Source organism: Protopterus annectens, chromosome 4.part1 (assembly GCF_019279795.1).
Source record: "Protopterus annectens isolate FY-2018-M chromosome 4.part1, PAN1.0, whole genome shotgun sequence".
Classification (NCBI taxonomy): domain Eukaryota; kingdom Metazoa; phylum Chordata; order Ceratodontiformes; family Protopteridae; genus Protopterus; species Protopterus annectens.
In genome coordinates this window covers 926,129,477-926,146,829 of record NC_056734.1, presented here as the reverse complement: position 1 = coordinate 926,146,829, position 17,353 = coordinate 926,129,477, and positions in this window count along the sequence as shown.

Genomic DNA, 17,353 nt, shown 5'->3' with positions numbered 1-17,353 from the left:
AATAAAATTCAAAAGGAACAATAAGGATGCATATTCCAAGCCCTAGATTGACCTCCCTTTACTAGTCAGGTCCCAATCAACACAATTTTCTCACAAAAGTGCAGATAGGCCCCTTCCAGTCCAAACAGTTCCAGAACTAGCAGGCCTGGATCTGGACTATGCTACAGTTACTAGCTACCCTAGTTTCAGTGGCAAACAGTAGAGAATGTTTAACATGGCAGAAAAATAGCAGTGAGACACTAAAAATATTTAAAACAGCAGAAAATCGGCCAGGAAAGTCTAAAGAATGATTTAAACAGTTAACAGGTCAGTTAATTAAGTACTGCTTTGCAATGTGAAGCGTGGATCCAGTTTGGTATTCCAGCACACTTTACTGCAGTATGAGTAGTTAGGAGGATGAGGTGAGACCATAACTCTCAACTGTAGAGATGTTTACATAATGTCCAAATTTTTGCCTCATGTTGTTGGTCCATTTTTCATAAAATTGTGTTTTTCTGTCAAATTAGTGTCAAATCATTAAAAAATGCAGTTAGAAAATAATGACAGGCATTTGAGTTTCAGACTTCATACCCTTCAGAAATGTCATGCTAATGCAAAACCTGTTATTCTATTAACTTTCTAAGTTTGTAAGAGCAACATTTAAAAATGTTCCCTATTTTTGAGCCTTTGTCCCATTTTTATTTATGGCTTTGTCCAGATATCTTGCTCTTAGACGTTGAGAGGTATGCATGAAGCCCTTTCCTCCACGGCTCCAAAGAAGATTTGTGTTGAAATACCTTTATCTAGACCCAATCACCTGGTTGTAAATCATGGAAGGGCTTTCTTGGTACATTTATGGAAAGTCTGCAAGGTAGAAAGAAGTTTTGAACAATAGCTCTGCAAAGCTTCATCAGTAAATATCAGTTCACAGTTTCTGACTGATGGGGAAGTTAGCATTCTCATGGCAAGGCTCATAAGAATTTCATGCAGCCTTAGTTTATTTATTTATTGATTTATTTATTTATTTATATTTATTTACTGACATTTGAGTACAGGGAAAGTCCACCTGGGTACAAGCCCATTTTCAGTGGAGACCTGAGGAGTAGTATTTACAGTTCCTCATATACTCATCAAAGCCAGAGGGAAATCATCTGGCCATTTCAGTCCTGTCTCACTACAGATTTTGCTAATTCTGATTTTTTAGAGTCTGGTTAGAACTTTCAACAAGACCAGATGACTGACTGTGGATGATGGGGACAATGTAAATGTAAGGAACTTTTAAACATAGAACACAATTTCTTAACAATTTCAGCAGTAAAATGGGTAAATCTATCTGAATTGATCCTGTAAGGTACCCCAAAATAGGGAATAAATTCCTTTAACAATTTCTTTACTACTGTTTCAGCATCACACTCAGCACATGGATAGGTTTCCACCCATGCAGAAAAAACACAGACAATAAGTAAAATATATGAAAATGTAGCACACCTCTTCATCTGTATGAAATCAAATTGTACATTTACAAAGGGACCCCAAGGTGGAAGCAAAGCAGTATGTGTTGTTTTTACAGGAGGTGCAGTACTATGTGACAAACAGATTTCACAATTATTTACATAATGGCTAACTAGAGATTGAGAAAGGGGGCAAACCAATCCTGCTGAATAAGATTAAGAAGTCTGTGCTTACCAATATAACTTGGTAAGTGGTATGCCCTTACCAACCAGGGTAGTATGGCTAAAGGTACTACTATCCTGCCATCAGGATGTGTCCATAGTGAACTGTCTTTCATTTTGCAACCCACATTGAACCATCTCTTCTTCTCAGTCTCTGTATCTTCATTCTGCAAAGCAATTAAATCATTAAAATTACAAGAGTTGTCAAATCTTGCTGGGTTTTCTTGTGTGATAAAAAGAAGATTTTTAGTCACAGCCATATCAGTAGTTTGCTTGGCTGCATAATCTGCTGCTAGCTACGTCTTGCAATAACAGTATCTCCTTTTATGCCAGCTTCCACTTTAACTACTGCTAACGCCTTTGGTAACATCAAAACATCTAATAAGTCCTTTACAAACTTTCCATTTTTATTTCCATACCTGTCGATGTTAAAAGTCTTCTGTGTCTCCACAATTCTCCAAAATCATGGGCTACTTGGTCAAACCCATAACAGCTGTAAGTATAAATGTTCACAATCTTATTTTTAGCTATTTTAAAGGCTTTGGTTCATGCAATCAGTTTAGCAACTTGTGCAGCAGTAACCACGTTTGGGCTTTCCTGACAAAGTATTGTATCTTCAGTACATACAGCTATGCCTTCAGTAAAATGTCCATTTCTGTCTGTTCCACATGATCCATCCATAAACAATTCCATTTCTGAGCTGTCAGTTGGAGTACCTCTCAAATCAATTCTAGGGGAAACCACGTGGTTAGTCACAATTATACAATCATGGGGTTCACCATCTAGTGTCATGTGTATCACTCAATGGTGTTTGAAGGTTTGAAATATGCAGCAACTCATATTTTGTTAACCTAGTAGCTGAGAGATGCTGTGTTTAAAGTTTTAGCAAAAGTGCAGATACCACATGGGGAACTGCAACTGTAAGTTTGTGTCCTAGGACCAACGTTGCAGATTGTTCTACCATCAGTGCAGCTGCTGCTACTGCCTGCAGGCACCCTGGTAATCCAGTAGGTCAAACAATGAATTATAAAATGCAATAGGTCTAAATGCATAAACATATTTTTGAACTAGTACCTCTGCTGCATACCCACCCCGTTTTCACGTCAGAACAAAGTGAAAGGTTTCTTATAATCTGGGAGTCCTTGGGCTAGGACTGTAGTAAGGGCTTCTCTTAAGAAAGAAAAATCAGTTTCTTCCTTTTCTTTTCAGGGCAATGGCTATGGTGTGTCTTTAATCACTAATCCTTTAAACACAAACTGAGAAAACTAAAAGGAACCAGGAGCAGTACAACTTTCGCCAATAAGACCAATACGCCACAGGATACTAGACTTTAATTCACGTAAAGCGCTTTTCGTCTGCTCGAAAAGCAGACTTCATCAGACAAAATATAAAACATAATGGTGTGATTTTATAACTAAAATGACATCACCAAATACACCAATTAAATGATTTACACCATAAATTAATTCAATTATTTTAAAGGAGACTTGTTTTATCTATACATAATAGCTTAACCCCACCAAACTCCATGTTAGTTTGAAATACATACAAATGTTATAAATATATGAGATTATACCAAAGTGAAGTATGGAATAATTCATATAAATATACATATATACAGAAATTAATTAAAAATAACTAACATTTATAAAATAGATAACTATAAAAGTATATTTAAATCTAAGTAAAATTAATAACCTAATCATGCACAATATAAATTTTAAATAATGTCCATAAATATATATAATGTCCATAAATATATAAATGTCAGATTGCCCACATAAACTATTCTCCAATGATATGTTATTGTATATGGACTCTTATATAATGGTAAATATACTAACAACTAGAACTAATACCTCAAGTTCATGTACTAAAAGATACATATTATTGTACATATTAATATAAAAACAAATGTTAAATCACCAATAACAAAACATACTGTTGGGTGACTAAAAACATCACGTATTACTACGCAGATTAAGAATGGGAATTCCATACTAGCTATCCTATCTTATAAGGCTCTTCAATTTTAATATGCAACTAATAGAGCAACTATCATTTAATCCTGGATGGGCGTAAGCATTTAGTCTAATCTGCCATTTAAGTTCAAGTTCTTCAAGCAGCAGTTTAGAGGGAGCACCTCTTTTATTTTCCAATACTTGGTCAATGACCATAAATTTAAAAGAATGATCACTAAAATTTATAATATGTTTGGCTAATGCATTTTCTTGTTTCCTCTTTCTCATTGCGTATTGATGTTCGTGAATGCGTTCACGTAACTTACGTTCAGTCTTCCCAACATAGAATCCTGAACATTTCTGGCATTGAGCCAAATATACGACCATGCCAGTGTTACAATTCGCTCTACAACGCAATTCGAAACACTTACTATTGATGAAGAATCTGTTGGACTCATTTATATATTTGCAATAATTGCAATTTTGGCATTTATACATGCCTGGTGTTCTTGTAAAGCTACTACTAATGCCTTCAAGTAGTGTTTTCATATTCCTACCTCTCCTAAAAGTTATTTCTGGATGGCATCCTACCTTACTGGTCATACTAGCATTGTTATTAAATATGCACCAGTTTTTCTTGATGATATCTATTAAAAAGTAACTATTAGTATAATAGGTAAGAATTAGCCTAGGATTGGTAGTCAATGCTAGGTCCTGACCGTTGTTAACTATGTTAGGGGTGGGGTTGGACATTGTATGACACTCGCCATGAGCTGGTTTACTCAAGATGGGTTGGTATATGCCTCTACTCCTTTTGTCTCTGACTTCTTTAACTAAGTCGTTCAATAATTGCAATGGGTACCCTCTATGTGTGAACATATTAGTTAGTAACTCACACTCACTAGAGAAATCGACATCCAAGCTAGTGATTCGGGCTGCCCTTACTAATTGCCCCTTAATTACTGATCTTTTCTGGTAATTAGGGTGGCAGCTACTGTAATGTAGGAACGAATTAGAGTATGTGCCCTTCCTATAAATCTTTGCCATGAAGGCTTTTAAGTCATCGTTCTTCGTTAGCCATATATCCAAGTACGCTATTGCAGTATTGCTGAAGGAAGATGTAAAAGACAAGAAGTCAGTAGTAGTGTTCAGGTAATCCAAAACCATTTTGCTGTCTATTTCTTCTCCTTCAGGCAAAATAAAAATGTCATCCAAATAGCGAGTGTAGTACTTAATCTTTCCCATCAATGTCTCATTGTTAAAGATATGCTCCCTTTCCCAATGGGCCATCACCATGTTGGCTATGCTGGCCCCACACGGTGAGCCCATGGCTACCCCAACTTTTTGAAGGTAAAAATTATCTCCTAGCATGAAATAATTATTATACAATATTATGTCCAACAGTTCTAATACTAATGCTATTTCAACCGTTGACGCTTTACACCTCTTTAAATGTATTGCCACCCAATCAGTGGCTATATTCAAAAGTATACAAGTATATAAATCTTTAACGTCAACGGTTAAAAAATTACATTTAGCATCAAATTCAAGTTCTGATATTTTTGCCAAAAATGACCACGAGTGGGGTTAAGCTATTATGTATAGATAAAACAAGTCTCCTTTAAAATAATTGAATTAATTTATGGTGTAAATCGTTTAATTGGTGTATTTGGTGATGTCATTTTAGTTATAAAATCACACCATTATGTTTTATATTTTGTCTGATGAAGTCTGCTTTTCGAGCAGACGAAAAGCGCTTTACGTGAATTAAAGTCTAGTATCCTGTGGCATATTGGTCTTATTGGCGAAAGTTGTACTGCTCCTGGTTCCTTTTAGTTTTCGCTATGGTGTGTCTTGTTTGAGCATATCAGTCAAACGTCTCACAAGTATTGCATTATTTGGTATCTATTACCTAGTTAGCCAGCCAAACCTAGAAAAGCTTGTAGTTGGTTCTGAGTAATAAGACGATGTGCCCTTATGATCACTTCAACACCTGAAAGCAGGAGATGCCTCTCTTCATGTGATATTAAGTGTTCTAAATACTTTACTTTAAGTGACCATAACTTAAGTTTTTCCTTTGATACTTTGCGTCCCTTTTTTGCTAATTTAGTCAGTAAATGTATAGTATCCTGGAGACAAAGTATTAGTGTATCTGAGGCTATAAGTAAATAATCTACATATTATACCAATATAGATTTACATGGAAACCAGATTTTTTCAAGGGCCTGATTTAAAATTTGTGAAAAGATTGAGGGACTATCAACAAACTCTTGTGGTGGTCATAGCCATGTATATTGAATTCTCCTTTATGTAAAGGCAAATAAATACTGACTATCTGGGTGAATAGGGATATAAAAGGATGATGCACATAAATCTGCTACAGAAAAGTAAGTAGCCCATAGTAGTATATAACTCACTACGGTAGCTAGATTTGGCACTACATGGTATGAAGGGATGACAACCTGATTTACTGCTCTTACGTCTTGCACAAACCTATGTGTGTCCCTGCCTGGCTTTTTAACTAGAAAAATAAGAGTAGTGCACCAACTACTTTTTTTTTTTGCTGTAATTCCTTTCCCTGCTGAAGCAGGGATTCAATTACAGGTTTGATTCCATGTTCTGCCTTTGGATTTAAAGGATGCTGTGCTATGCAAGGAAGTGGCTTTGTAGGATCTACACATTTTTTGCACGTATGGCAGGTTTTAACAGACCTACCTCATGAGAATGCCCTGCGCACAAAGTGCCAGGAGTCTGCTGTAACAGGCTGTCATCTGCACTTGAACATGGCACTTCTGTTTTTTCCTCAGCAATACTAAGTACTGTAATCACCTCATCTTCAGAATCAGCTGGTACATCCAAATAAACACCATCTGCAGTGCAAAAAAAGTACATTCTAATTTACAAAGCAGATCCTACCCATTATGTTTGTTGGAGATGAGGTACTTAATAGAAAAGCATGCTTATTTTCAATCAGCCCTAAAAAGATTGGAATAGGTTTACATACAGGAAAAACAGTGGGAGTATTAGTGACACCTACTGCTGACACTTTTTCTGATGAAATTCAGATTTTATTCTGGTTAATTAATTTCAACTCAGATTGTGTCACACTAGTGTTAATCATAAATGGAACATCCTTTTGCCCTACTTTCAATTTAACAAAAGGCCCTTCTTGATCTACTTGCATTAACTTTCTTGTGGTTACGTCATCCTTTCCCCATGTGTGTTGTCAGTACATTACTCCTGGCATTTGCTGCCACTCTGGGTGTGGGGTAGCAAAGAAACATTGGAAGGATTGTGATTTTGCCACTGCTGCATTTGCTATTGCTGATTAGGGTATTCACTTTTCAAAAGTCCAATTTGTCCACATTTGTGACAAGCCCTGCTCCCAGCTTGATTTTGTTGAGCATTTGTTGTTCTTTCTCTATCCTGCCTATCTTGCTGACCTCTGCCCCTACTCCTTCTTTCAAACATCTGCATTTGTAATTGCATGACATTATCTTCTGCATCACTTCCTTTTTTATCTACTTGATTAGTGTAGTGCTGTGCAAATTTTATTAACTTATCTGTGTCCTCCTGCCAAGTGACATGGTTTTACTCTACCAATACCTGTACATTAGTTAAGAGTGCTTAATTTATCCTTAAACCTTTGTGGGTTTTGCCTGATTTTAGGAAAATATCATGTACATCAGTAAGTGTCCAAGATCTGTGGACTAATGGCTAAGTACCATCTAGATGTGGCATTTCTCAGAGGGTATATACAGAATCATCAGTCTTAGAGTCATAGGCGTTTACCTAGGCTAACAACTACAATGACATTTTTAAGCCTAGCCATGCATCCCCATTCTCTGACAAGTTCTGGTACCCTTGATAAGTGTAAGCAGGGGTTTGGGAGGGGAAACATTTACCAGCAGGTGCCTGGGAGATGAACCATTTACAGGTTGCCTGTTTTCATTAGAGACATAGGTGCTAAACCAGGGATGAATTTCCTGTTCCCCATCCAATTGTCCAAGTTACACCTGGGTTAAGGAGGAACTCTGCTTCACATGGATAGGGAGCCTATTCCAGAGATGTGGTAGTCTCTGGGATGCATACCTGTCTCTTCAGCAGGTCCTATTTATATCACAGGCAAGGTTTAAGTGTTTAGAATGGTTAATTTTGGTGCTGTTTGTTTTGTGGATATGCAGGAGGTCCATCAGAGTGGGGTCTGACAATGTTCTGTATGCCAGGCATAGATCTCCCCTCAAAAGACTGTAGGAGACAGAATGCAGGGATAGGGCCTTGAGACAGTCTGCATAGGACATTTTACTTATGCCCTGTATTCTTTCACTAAGAAACCTCTGTGGACATTCCAATTGCCTGGTTAGGTACATACCAATGGGGGCATTGTACTCAATGATAGGTCTGATGAATGCCAAATACAGTGGAACAATGACTTCCTTGGACCTAGATGCCATACCTGTGTTTTTTGCTTTTCCTTATAGGTTCATAGGTTCATAGGTTGGTACTAGGCTATCAGCCCTAGGGTCTATACAAGCCTAGCCATAACAATTCTCTGGCTATTTCTTCCCACACTATTTACTTCCCTGGATCCCTGTCTAGCAGGGTGACTGACTTGATCCCCAGGGTGAATTTCCTCCCATCCAATCATCAAGGTTCCTTTTGAAGAGGACCAAAGAGGTGCTCTGCTTGACATGTATGGACAGTCTATTCCAGAGTCTGGGTAGTCTCTGGGTCAGGAACCTATCCCTCTGGCATGTTTTGTTTATTGTGATGACAAGGTTCAGATCCCTGGAGCGTGTGGCTCTGAGGGATTGGGATTTTTTTAAGTGTAGCATGTCCAACAGCTCTGGGTTTGACATGGCCTTCATAACCTGTCTTGTCCTTTGGTGAATGTGCCTTTATACCCAGATATTCTACCTCATCATGTTGTGTGATTCTGCCATTACTGTCTGAGTGAGATGATGAAGTGATGGGATGAGGCTGATGTTGAGTGTTCAGGTGCAGAAGGAGTAACAAGTACAGATACACTTTTTCATGTGGGTAACAGACTGACCTCTGACTTGTTGGTATGAGAGTGGGGACCTGATTGTTTATTCCATGAGGGAATAAGGAAAGCTGACCATCTTCCCCATAAGACTCCCCCCAACTGTAGCATAGTCATTTGAAATGGCTGGATACAAAGGAGTATTTGGTATGGTATGACATGCTTTTACTGTATTTTTAAACTCTTTAACTTGTTGCAACAGTTTGTCAGTTGTATCTTTTAACCTCTTTACAGTGGATTATTTGCATTATTTAAAAACTTCAGTATACCAATCATTATAACTGTTCCACTGATCACGTTTTATCTTATTACCCTTATATTCTACTTTTGTTTCTAAATGCATTATTTTAGTTTTATCAAAGGTTCCATTGTCAGGAAAGTATAAATCTAAGTTTGGTTTAGTTAGTTTATGCCAGTGTGCTATGTACTGACAAGATATTGGCCCATATGTACGGTGCATATAAAGGCCTGGAGAACTAACATATGGTTCAATACTTTAATTTGACTTACCCATAGTATAAGGTATAGTATACTGTTTTGTCATTTAACATTTTTGTTTCTAGTATCACAGAACACACCTAATCATACATACACATTCATACAAACTGTCAGATATACACATCTATTACTTGCAGAGCCCCTCACTGCTATGCATTTATGACTGAAACCTAATTCAGTCTAAGTACCGGGCCCAGCCCCAGCCAATGCATGTAGAATATCCTTAATAAAACCTCACAATTGTGAATATTAATCTAAACACAGAATGCATTCAACAGTGCAATGTAGTTTATTGGCCATTTGGGCAGTTTGTTCTATCTCTTTCTGATTTAAAAGCCCACATTTGCACTTGTTTCCTACCTTTCCTGTAACTAGTCTAGTCCAGATACAGACTTGCTGTATCCAGGACTGTTTGTAAGCTCCTGATCCCCCCAAGCCTTTCTGTGTTGGAAGGAAGCCTTCTAGCTTATCAGTGGGAGTGGTAAGCACTAGGTAGCCTATCTACCACAAGAGGAGTAGTTTCTGGCCCAGAAATTGTAGTTTATTGGCCGTTTGGGCAGTTTTTCAATCTCTTTTAACTTTCTGGTTTAAAAGACTGCATTTGCACTTGTTTCCCACCTTTTCTGTAACTAGTCTAGTCCAGATACAGATTAGTTGTATCCAGTACAGTTTGTAAGCTTCTGAGCAGTGCCAAAGTCTGCTCTTCAATGTTTCCCTTAGATCTCCCAGTTCTCTCATTTCCTGCACTTTTACTAGCTTATTAGTCCAGCACTTTACTTCTTGTAGCAATTATTGTAACACACAAAAATGCTAATAGCACTAAATATTCTACAAGGAAACAGCTCCAGTACTTATTATTAATGCCCACCCCCTCCAGGTATATCTAAAGGTCAGTTCCCTGTGCTTTTTCCTATTAACCTGGTGAACGTGGGCATAATGAGGCAATGTAGCAACTGCCTCATGTACAAAGACAACCCTCTCCTTTTACCTCCCAGCATTCAGGCTTGTGAGAGATGCACTTATATATCCAAACTGTAAGCCACACACTCTCCAGCCAAGACCGTATTAGCTGGTCAGGAGGAGAAGGTCAACACTTGCACCATAACACATGGAACATATAGCCCTCCAGAACACACATCAGCACTGCCTTCACATAAAAACACAATGCACACCCCCACCTTCATGGAGGTTCTCAATAAAAATCTACCCAAACAGCAGAGACCTCCAAGGCAGAAATGCACTCGACCACCACAGCACAACACTAATCACGAGACACTGCTACTTAACCAAAGCCCCTAAGGCAAAACAGCATGCCCAACACACTAGTAATAGGTGACTCGATAGTGAGGCACACTGATGTCCCACTCACTAGGTTGAATAAGGATAAAATAACAGTCAGCTGCATGTCAGGTGCCAGGATCCACCACATAACGCATGCACTCAGGTCCCTCAACAACAAGTACAAATATGACTGTCATTGCACATGTGGGTGTGAATGACCTGAGAAGTACCTCCATAGACTACATGAAAAGAGAAATGGAGGAGCCCTCAAATTATGTAGCCCAGGCGGGTATGACCCTAGCCCTGAGCAGCATCCTACCATCACCCAAATGATACCACAGTACAAGCAGAAAATTATTGATTTCAACAATTGTCTAAGTTTCTGGTGTCATTCTAAGGGGATCCAGTATCTGTCTGCCTGGGATGACATGACTGACAGACCTCATTGCTTTGCCAGAGATGGCCTGCATCTGTCACCCTTGGGCTTCCAGTTACTGGCCAAGGCTCTTGCCACCCCTAAAGTGCCCTTTTTAGCTGGTGTTCCAAAGACCAAATAACCACTGTGACAGCTACAAGCAAATGCAATCTGAGGGTCATGCTGCTCAACGCTATAAGTCTATAACTCAAAATGCACTAATTTGAAGCACTCCTTGAAATGGAGAACATCGACATTTGTCCTGTAACAGAGACCTGGTTCAAGGCAGCAGAAAGCACCCCCGCACTACCAGGCTGTAACTCATTCCACATCTTTTGGTCCCAAAACTTGGACCGAAGCTCCAAAGGTGGTGGTGTTTCCATATTCATAAAGGATGCACACCTGCAGACTGGTAGCCCAACATAACGCATCAGAGATACTTCAGGTGCAGCTAACATTGGGTAAGACAGCAATTCAGGTCATAGCCTGCTATAGGTCCCCAACCATGTCTGAAGACTCACACTCCATGCTCCTAAGCACCCAGGAGAATATTAGGGTCCAACCTAACACTCTCATACTGGGCAACTTCAACTACCCCTCCATTAACTGGGAAAACTACTCTTGTACCAATACACTTGCCCAATGTTTCCTGGAATTAATTAATTCCAATGCCCTGGACCAGCTTGTTCTTACCCCCTCTAGAGGTAGCAACATCCTTGACCTGGTCATTACTAATATGGGTGACCATTGCTCTACACCAACAGTCAACTCCTCTCTGGTTAGATCCAACCACAAACTAATCAAGTTGGAAATCCCCCCCCCCCGCAAAGGTAACCACCATGAAAAACTTCTACAAAGCTAACTTTGGGCTCCTAAAAACAGAGATGGCTAACTTCATGGCAGCCATGCAAATGGAGAATAGTTGCATGGCCACTGAATCTTACACCAATGCACTGTATGAACACATACACAAATGCATGGATCTCGCCATACAAAATAAAACCAAGATGCTCTCCTCCAAAAAAAGAAAGCCAATCTGTTGGTCCCCTGCCATACAGAAACTCTATAACAGAAAGAGGAAACTGATGCAGAATAAGGTGAAGTCCCAAGATTGGAAAAACTCCCTTATCAGCCTCAACAAAAAGAATTGCAGCAGATAGTAAAGACACCCACAAGGCCTTATATAGTTATGTAAAGAATCTCCACAGCAATACCCAGATTTGCTCTGTGCTACTGCACAATGGTATCACCTATACTGAGCCAACAAATTTTGCCAATATACTGGCTGACAGATTCAGTACTAACTTTATCCCTCTCTCCCCCAAAAAATACCAATCACAATACCAGTAGATTGCCAGGCAACTGGTATTACTGCTGCACAGGTTAAAACAGCACTATCTAAGGCCAAGTATGCAGCTTTTATGGGACCTGACAATATCCCTGGCTGTGTACTACATGAACTACAGAGTGAATTGGCACCTCACTTGTGTACCCTGTTCAATCACAGCTTCACCTCAGACTTTGTCCTTACCAAATGGTGCACTGCTACAGTCATCCCTCTTCACAAAGGAGGAGAGACTACAGACCCTGGTAACTATCGCCCCATTAGCCTGATGAGTCTACTATACAAAGCTATGGAATGCATCATCATCAACCTAATAAACAAGAATATAGGGAATCTCCAAACTCTAGATCCCACACAGTTTTGTTTTGTGAAGGGTAGATCATGCCTGCTCAACCTGGTCGACTTCTTTGAGTCAGTCACCAGAGCTGTGAATGAAGGCAAGGTGATTCATACAGCCTACCTTGATCTGGCCAAGGCCTTTGATACCATTCCCCACTCAGGAATCATAGAAAAACTCACTAAGCTAGGCATCAACCCCTATATCAACTAGGTGGGTTGCAAACTGGCTCATAGATAGAACCCACAGTCTGAAAGTAGCTGACTCCAAGTCAGACTGCTGAACAGTCACCAGTGGGGTCCCACAGGGTTTGTTCCTGGGTCCTTTCCTGTTTTGTATCTACTTCTCTGAAGTCCAGACCAACACAAAAGGACTCTGGCTGACAAAGTTCGCAGACAATTGCAAGCTGGAAGATATTATTATTTCCCCAAGTGATGTTGACATCCTACAGAAAGGCGCACTGAGACCAAAGGCTGGTGTCAGAACCATGGCCTTAAGCTCAATGCCAAAAAAATGTGTTGTCATCCCTTTTGGGAAAAACCCAGTTCCCATGAATTACCACATCAATGGTAGTCCACTGAATACAGAAAGCATTATAAGAGATCTGGGAACACATGTTGACAACAACCCAGGGGCGGCCCGTGCTATCGGTCTGCTGGACTGCAGCCCCCTCAAACCAAAAAGAACTCAAAAAAATAAAAAGAAAACAAGTTTTAAATTTCGCGGACTACGCGCAGTAGACCAGACTACTGGTCTACTATATGCGCATGCTCACGGCAGTCCGGATAGGGAAACACAAGGAGACGTCTGTGCACTTTAAAGTGCACAGACACACTGGGATTATACAGCGCAGCCGGACTGCAACCCAAGCAGCAGGAATGGGAGCTGCAGTCTCATCGGGAAAGGGTTTGGATGCGATCTACTCTCACGAGTCATTGGAGTATTGCGCGGGAAGGGGTTTGGATCTAACGTTGGTTGGAATGGAGGACAGGTAAGTGTTGAATATATGGTGCTTGTGAAACTGGTTAGGTGTGTGGTGCTTGTGAAACCAGTTAGTATGGAGAACAGGTGTGTGTGTAAATGCCCCAGGTGCTCATGGTGGTGTGGTAGGGAATACCTCAGGCTTGAACCCTGTACCCTGCATGCAGGTGTTAAAGACTTGAGTTCCCTACCCACCACCATTTGTAAAAAAATTGCGGATTTTTGCCTCATATTTTATCTGATCTGTTCCTCATAATATCTGTGGTTTGTAAATGTTGTAATGCTTGATATTTGATGGTGAAGTAGTAGCATTGTTGCCTCACAGCTGCAGGTTTGCAGGTTTGATTCTTGGCTGGGGTTCCTTCTTTGTGGGGTCTGTATCTTCTCCCTGTGTTTGTGTGGGGTTTGCTTTTATTTGATGGTGTACTGGTAGCATTGTTTCCTCACAGCTGCAGGTTCTCAGGTTTGATTCTTGGCTGGGGTTCCTTCTTTGTGGGGTCTGTATCTTCTTTCTGTGTTTGTGTGGGTTTGCGTTTGTGTCCTCCCGTGTTACAAAGACATGTCTGCATTATTTTTTTCCTGGGCCTCTGCTGAAAATTGTTTTTGTTCCAAGTCAGACTGTCCTGATTAACAAATGTTAAATAAAATTGACAGGCATTTGAATTTCAGACTTCAGGTTTCTGAATGTGTAATTTCTTACATATTTGATGGTGCAGTGGCAGTATTGTTGCCTCAGAGTCACAGCTATAGGATTTGTGGTTTGATTCTTGGCTGGGGTGCCTTCTTTGTGGAGTCTGCATCTTATCTCTGTGTTTGTGTGGATTTGCTCTGGTGTCCTGCCATTTTACAAAGACGTGTCTACAGTATTTCTCCCTGGGCCTCTGCTGAAAATTGTTTTGTTCCATCACAAGTAAAATTGACAGTCATTTGAATTTCAGACTTCATAGTCTTCAGAAAGTACATAGTAAAACAACTTTTTATTCTAGCAATAAATGTATAGTAACACAACCTTTTATTATAGCAATTTTTTAAGTTTATAAGGTGACTATTTGAAATGTTTCCTTATTTTTGGGACTGTAATATCCTGTTAGTGGCTTTGTCCAGGTTGTTTGTGCTAAGGTTGACAGCTATGGCAAGAACTGAATTCACTGAATATGTTTGAGGGCTGCATTCCCTCATTACTGGGTTTGTCCAGGTGTTTTGTGCTAAGAGGTTGACAGCTATGGTGAGAACTGAATTCATTAAATGATAGCCATTTAAGTTTCAGTCTTCCTCTCGTTCACAAAACAGCTGATTTGGCGTAGTGGTATGTTGCTCTTGACTGTTTTGCACAGGGACCTTGTCTGTAAAATGTACGGTGGTAACAGCATTTTTCTTTCACAAAGCAGGTGATTTGGCATAGTGGTATGTTCTGACTCTTTTTTTTTTTTTTTTGCACAGGGACTTTGGCAGTAAAATGTATGGTGGTACCATGGTAACACAGCATTTTATTCTAGCAGCTTTCCAAGATTATACAAGCAATGTTTAATGTGTCCCTGGTTTTTGCCCTTTTGACCCACCCCAATAAATTTGGCTTTTTCCAGACTTCTTGTGCTGCGAAGTTGAGATGCAGTTGAGTATTGAGTAGATTTTACAAGGAGCTGAGAGCTGCAGGGGAAGAGAAGTTTAGTGCTAATAGCACACCAGGCTGTGTGCTTGCTTTTGATGCCGAAGGTTGTTGGTTCTACTCCCATAAGGGGTGAATGCTGCCGTACTAAAAATTAAGATACTAATTATGAGCCTGTTATCAGTTTGCCATCCATTTCCTATTGCAATATTACTAGCTTATTTTTAATGTAATTTAGGCAATTTATTCCACAGGGGCATCAGACACTTTATTGTTCGATGAAACCATGAAATATAAAGGTGATTGCTAGCACCAACCTCTTCATTACAGATTTATTTAACATGGAATTATTTAGATGACTTTTTTACTACTTCAGAGATTGTGCATATTTACTGATAATAGTGGACTGTAGAAGTTTGAGTAGACTTTTATGATGGAAATGTTCTGAATTGGACAGTTTTGTTTCATTGTTTACTGGAAAAATGTTCAAAGCAATAGGAAGGTGTATCAAAGAACACATGTGTTTCATATGCAAGGGGCCTATGATTTGAAAACAGCCCAGAATTAATTTTTATCTGCCACGAGTAAAATGTATTTTCTTTGAATGTGGATTTTAATATTGTTTCAGTGAATGTGAGTTTCAAGGGCAGAGAAGGTTTAATGCTAAGTTTGTTTAGCAGATGTCTTAGTGTTTGTGCTGTAAAATGCAAAAATAAAACTTTCAAATGAAGTTCAAATCATCATAGAAGTAAATCAGTATGCACATTAGTGTTTATGGTAAATGGAATGAAATAGCAAAGTAATGGATCATTGGAATGGCTGCAGGGAGGCTCCATTTGACCAGGGTTTTGTGAGGGGGAAGGGCGGCAAACTTAGACAGCCCCAGCTGAACCATACCTCCCAACTGTCCAGATTTTCAAAGAATGAATAGATTTTTGCTTCTTATTTTTGATTTGTTCCTCATAAAAATTTGTGGTTTTCTGGCAAATCATTTAGGAATTAAGTCACTAAATAATGACACACCTAGTTTCAGACTTCATAACCGCCAGAAAAATCCATGCTAAAGTAAGACCTGTTCTATCAACTGTCCCAGTTTATAGAAGAGCATTTTTTAGTACTGTTTATATGTTCCCCCCAATATATTTAGCCTTGTCCAGATTTATGTCCCAGTTTATACAAGAGCAATTTTTAGTACTGTTTATATGTTCCCCCAATATATCTGGCCTTGTCCAGATTTATTGCATTAACAGGTTGAGAGGTACATGCAAATAAATTGCTTTATAGAATTAGGCATAGCCAAACCTCTGAACTGTCCCTGATTTTGACTCAAAATGTTGCTCTTCCCCTAATGATCCCTCCACAAAATAGCAATTTTGGAAGAAAACATGGAGGGTTTATAATTAAGAAATAACTGTAATAATCAGATTACTTTTATTTCAGAAATGCATGTAGATTATTTTATTTTGTCAGCTGCTCAAGTTAGCAGTACTAATATTAAAGTGTCCCTTCTTTGGCAGGTTCCCAGCTGTATTGTGTTGCTATTTTATATTTTTACATCACATTTGTTGGTCCATTTTTCATAAAATTGTGTTTTTTGGCAAATTAGTGACAAATAATTAAAGACTGAAGTTAGAAAATAATGACAGACATTTGAGTTTCAGATTTCATACCATTCAGAAAATTCATACTAATGCAAGACCTCTATTAGCTTTCTAAGGTTATAAGAGCGATATTTTAAAAATTGTCCTTATTTTTGGGCCTTTGTCCCATTTCTTTGTATGGCTTTGTCCAGATTTCTTGCTCTGAGGTTGAGAGGTATGACAAATGTGTCAGGGCCATCACAAGTCAGCCAGAGACATTTCAAACTGTGACATACTTGTTACACCCCACTCCCCCATGTAGTGACTCGGGACGTGTCGAAGCAAGGCAAGGAGTAGTTATGCAGTGTAAATGTGCAGAGAATCCCACCCATTCAAGGTAGACACAAGTACTAGAGTGGCTTTTCATCTGTCCTTGATTTTTGCAGAATGGTCTGGTTTCTGTCATATTTTTTGTACTGTTGATTTATGCTTATTACTCAGTGCCTGTTGTTCTGTGTTTAAGTAGCAATACTTTAATGACCATCAGGTAAGCTTGGCTGAGATTGCAAGATGCAAGTAAGCTTTAATAAGCATACTGTTAAAGAATTGCCAACATTGAAAGCCTTTCTGTTGCCATGTAGAGAATACTTAAC